This window comes from Coturnix japonica, chromosome 1 (assembly GCF_001577835.2).
Source record: "Coturnix japonica isolate 7356 chromosome 1, Coturnix japonica 2.1, whole genome shotgun sequence".
NCBI classification, from domain to species: domain Eukaryota; kingdom Metazoa; phylum Chordata; class Aves; order Galliformes; family Phasianidae; genus Coturnix; species Coturnix japonica.
Window position 1 is genome coordinate 18574053 of NC_029516.1, and position 5405 is coordinate 18579457.

At 40.8% G+C, this 5405-nt stretch overlaps 1 long non-coding RNA gene across 1 annotated transcript; it reads right to left on the minus strand.

Moving 5' to 3' along the window:
• Positions 1–380: 380 nt before the first annotated feature.
• Positions 381–4909, minus strand: LOC107308552. The gene is made up of 3 exons (XR_001552851.2): positions 4229–4909; positions 2736–2884; positions 381–1974 (listed from the first exon to the last, which is right to left on the minus strand). It is a non-coding gene; the product is annotated as an uncharacterized LOC107308552 (long non-coding RNA).
• Between the last annotated feature and the right edge of the window lie 496 nt (positions 4910–5405).

Consider the following 5405-nt stretch of genomic DNA (forward strand, 5'->3'; position numbering starts at 1 on the left):
CACTAGGGTGAAGGTCCCAGCTTAAAACTGATACAGGTGTTAAAGTATACGTAAAGGACATCGATTTTAGCATTGAGTTTTGACAGTTCCTTTGGGCATGCCACAACTCATTTTCACTTTAAAGAAATTTCTAGGGCTAAATCTTTCATTTTTTTTTTTTTCTTGAGCTATTGGACCTCTTTGCAGGGCCAGACTCATTTCTGATTCTCGTGTTTGATTTCACTTTCTGATTCTGCAGATCAGCTGGCACTTGTTTCACTGAGATGAAAAAGCATCCTCAGCCCAGGCGTGATCTTTATTCTTTCATGCCCAAGCAGTACACTCTGACTGCCTATTTATCTCTCCTAAGGCCTGAGAGTCAGGGTATTGCATATCCCAGAGTTGTCAATAAAGTCACTCATGTATCTATGAACTACTTTTTGTTTCCTCTCACAGGCTCAGGCATTCACTATTTATTTAATACCACTTTGACAGTACATTTTAGTGAGGTTGGAAGTTGAACAGTTTTACTGCTGTTGAGCTACAGCCAAAGATGCTTCTTTCTCATCTGGGAACGGAAAAAGACAGAAAGTGTAATAAATGTGTTTTTACTTTATTTCTCTATGTCAATCACAGCCACTGCATGTATAGAATATCACAAGGCCACACAGCCTCCAGGGCCACATGTGACTTACAAAGAGCTCCAGTGTGATTTCCAAGCTGAGCATGTGCCTTTGTGACCAAAGGCTGTACTCGTGTAATCCACATCTCTGTCTCTGAGTGGAATGGAGTTCAAGGAACTGTGGAAACTGAGGTACTGGGTTGTTCTGGGACTCAGCTGCATGTCCAGCCCAGGCAAATTGTGAAGGAGTGATTTGTATATGACACTTCTGGTGGTGTTTATCTTGATGAAGTTTGGTTGGTGTGTCATTTTGGTGAAGTTTTTGGCATGTAACTTGTAAGATCGGGAAAGTTTTTGTTTCAGTTTGCACAGGTGTGGCAGATGCAGTGAGGCAAACATGTTCTGCCCAAGGCAGCACTAAGAAGTTAGATTTTGACCTGGGTTCACCCTTCCTGGCCTAGGGAATATTAAGAAAACAAGGTTGCATTGTACCTTATCTACTTAGTAGAGAAATATATGAATATTCATAGGGCCTTGGAGACCATTTCTGATCTGAATTACCCTCTGAGCTGACTGAAATGGTGAACAAATTCCTTCTACCTATTATCCCCATGTTGAGACAAGCGTGAAGTGTGACACCATAAAGGGGTCACTTTAATCTTTATTTAACAGGCATCTTTAGTTATGAACAATGTGATCAAATACAGTGAAAGCAAAGACTTCAGTATGTCAAGGCAATATTGCACATACCACTGTCTATGTCACATTATAACACAGATAATAAGATTTCTTGTAACTTGCTGATCATTAAGGGTGTCTTTGGTGAGCACGATGAGCTTTAAGATAACTTCACAAGTACAATCACAGTTCTAAGCAAAGAATTTTTCATCTGACAGTCAGCCACTACAGCTAACCAGGATGAACCACCAAGGCCCAGTGTATACATTCCTGCACATAAGAGGAATGAGCCACCTTAGGCTGTTTGGTTTATTTTCTCTGTATTTACAGTGCTCTTGCAGACAGAGGGTTCATTTATATGGAATTAATTTATGTACGTAAGCTGTTATCAGCCGGCTTTTGTGGGTGGATGAGGAAAGGAGTGGTTTGAAAATCCCTGAGAAGTCTTGATGAACAGTAGAGGAGATGATCTTCTGCCAGATGTAAGTTAAAGAAATGGAACAAGCATACTATATTGGAGCCCTCAACTGACAGGAAGCCCTTCATACAAATGGCTGTAATTTGTTATGGAATGTCAGGAGCGAATGTCAGCATTTTCTCTAATGTACTTGAAGTAGCAAGCAACTGGAAGGCCACGAAAGCAGCTGGTTGCAGAAAGGTCTCCAAGCCAGGGTGTGTAAAATGTGTGCATGTACCTAGGATATAAAGGAAAATACAGAAGGTAATGTGACAGGTTCATAACATGGAAAAGTAAAGTGCTGTGTTAGGAAATACTATAATCTTCTTTATGCTTGAAAGCCATAAAGATTTACAGTGTACAGGTTAGTGGGTAGCAAATGGGGTGGCAAGAGCAGGCAGATCTGCACAGCAGCAGCAAGTGGATGAGGCCAGTCAGCAGCAGCCTAAAACAGACTAACAAATAAGGACCTCCTTGCCTTGTATTAGACTTATCAGTAACACCATATGGCATATAGACTCCTCGGGTCTGAATGTTTTGTAGGATCTGCCCCCCATTTGGACCTTTCTGAGGCCGCTCTTTGAGGAGGGATGGGGAAGAAGCTGTGAGAGTTGCCCATCCTCATACAGATAGTGGTGAGAGGTGGGTCACATCATTGACAGGGAGCCTTGGGGATGTTCAGATATAAGCAAACAAGGAGGCCAGGTCACTATTTTAGTGGGACTGTAGCTCTGGGAACGCTGCCTAATACAGTGTGGGAGATGTGAGTAATGATATGTATTTGTGTCCACACAACCATGTATCTTCATCTTCCACTTCAGGTTCTGTAGACTCATTTACTCATGATTTATTACTCGGTATTTCCAACGTAATGTTTATTACACTATTCTTTTCCTCTTGATAAAGCACTATGGTTTAACACTTTGGATCCGGTGTTTGTCATGGGTCAGATACAGTTCATAAGTTCTTAAACCATGATGCTGTTTTCTAGATACTCACATGAGAGCTGGAGCTAGTTTTGCTTAAGATTCAGAGAAGCTTCTACTCTTGGGAACTAATCTTCTTTGCAGCTTAGCAGTGTCTTGCACACGCATGACATAATGATGTCTTGAGAAGCTGTCAGTTGTAATGTCTCTTTCATTGTGCAGCTTGAGATAACAAAATTTAGAAGGGTTATCATAAACTTCTTACTTAACATTCTGTTACACCTCATAAAAACAAGACCACCTTAGACATAACAGTAACTTTATTTTATTGACTTGTTTGACAACTGAGGAACTCCATTCACAATCCTGGATTTTACATTCAGTGTTTGTAGAAGCTATTCACCAAAATGTCCAGCCCATTCCTTTATTGGAGATGGTTTGCCAGAATGAGCAGAATGGTTACTGTTTGTTATTGATGAATGCAGGTAGCCTTCTCATTAGCTATTACAGTTCAGTCTGGTATAGTGATGTAACTTAACATCAAGGGCAGTTTAAATTACCTCACTGGCTAAGAACTGTAGCAGTGAAAACATCTGATTGATGATCCCTGGTGGATTATGCTGTGGCAGCTGAAGAAGTTACTGCTCCAGCTGTGGGGGAGGTCACCAGTCCAGCCTAGTGCAGCTGAATGTGACAAGGAAAATGAATCAAAGCTGAGAGGCATTTTCCTCTAGTTTGGAGAGAGTTGTTTATCCAGGCTTTGTATTATACAATAAGTCTTGTGTATACTTTGAAGGCAGTTTGATGCTAGGCTCCATTCAGTATCAGCCACTCAGCATTCAGTGTTCCTTCTGCATCCTGCTGATCAAATTTTAGTGGAATGAATCTTTCATCAAACTTCACATAGACAAAAATAGCTTGTGCTCCGAGTGAAAAAAAGTGTCTTCAGCTTTAATGCATTTCCACCTACCACCCTGCTGAATTTCACCATTGTCCAAAACATGCAGCTTGCTTCTTAGCACACAGCCTACTCCCAGAAGACAGGCTGAGCTACTTAAGTCTGCTTGCAGATTGTATTTGGTGCAGGCATGTATGTTCCTCATTTCACCATTGCTGTTTGTATTAATCAGCATTCATTCAAATTGCTGACATAACAGTCAGTAAGGTGAACGTATCTCTTCTGCTGTGCTGACTGGATCACTGCACAGATTCCCATTCTTTCCTTTCTTTTCTCACTGGCACTGAGCATTAGCAATATTAATCACTGATTTCCTTTTACCAGTTAACAGGCTGTATCGCCGTGGTGATGTGCTAGAATTTCCATTTCCTGATGCATCTTACAAATGTCACTGAAATTTATCACCCAAAACTGCTCTTTGGGATACACTGTGTATCTCTGTGATGTCTGTATTCCCAGAAGAGCAGTGATATTTAATTCTTCAGCCTCTCCAGATAAATAACAACTAAAGTCATTTGCTAATTTTCTCTTGTATAGTTTCCTCTCAAACTTTTCACCAGAGGTGGAAGACCAGGTTTTCCCATGCTTTTGCAAGCACGAGCACCTACCTTGTTGCTTTCACTCGTTGCATCAGGTCAGAGTGCCTGGGAGGACAGCAGAGTGGGATTCACCTTGTCTAATCCTCTGAGTCACTCACCCAGCTCTTTTAATGTCTGGTGAGAAACACACTTTCAATGTGTGATTCATCTCACCCTAATATAGAAATCCAAAACAGGTCAAGTGTGCATTCTAGAAACTCCTGAAGTCAGATGAGCTGAATCTCTTCTCAGATGTCCCCAGAACTGCTGTCACTTGCAGTTCTGCTGGGAATACTTCTATTTATTTCCCTGGTGTTGCTGAGCATAATGTTGGGTGTCACTGCATCTGTTGCTGTTTCCTTGAAGTTGTCTCTGTGTTAATACGGTGGAATGCTTTGCATCCGTTTGGATTTCTATGAATTGTAGTAGTCATTATTGGTGAAACCGCTATTTTTCCTTAGTAAACTGATCACAAATCATGCACCCAAACACCTCGAACTACCCAGTGCTACACAAGTTAAGAGAAAGTACTCATTCTTTTTTTCTAATTCTTGTTTTTGGCAACAAAACTACAGGGAAAGAAGATCATTTCAAAGTCACCCACTTCTAAGTTCCCACTTCTAGCTGAAGGCACATGAGAACAATGCTTAAATATATGTAAATATGCAGTTTAGCTAATGCATTTTAGCTAAGTTTAGCAACAATACCTCCTTTTTCCACTCACTTTATTATTCATGTATCTTTTTTCTTGTAATAGAATCATAGGTATGAGACAGCGCTGTGGCTGGTGAATTGTTTTTATCTATTTCCAGGTAAAATATGTCCAGAAGACTTTCCAGCCTTTACATTCAACTTGCTACAACAATGATGCAATATATTGCCAGGATATAATTTTCTTTTTTTTTTATGGTATGAAATGTTTATACCCCATATAGAGTCAATATGCTCACTAATTCCTGTATTTCCACAGCACTTTCTGTACTACTACTATAACATCAGGCTTTGGAACTGCTTGTCTCCCTAGTGTAGGCCATTTCAAAGGACTCCAATCAGAGCAGCCATGGCCAGTGGTGTTCCAAACAAGCAATCCCCGCTGATAGCCCCAGCAGGGGAGTGCCAGTTCCCTTTCACTGGACTATTCTGGCTGATCCTCAATCACATTCAGACAGCTTATGGAAGATGTTTGTATGTCTCCAAATAAATGATG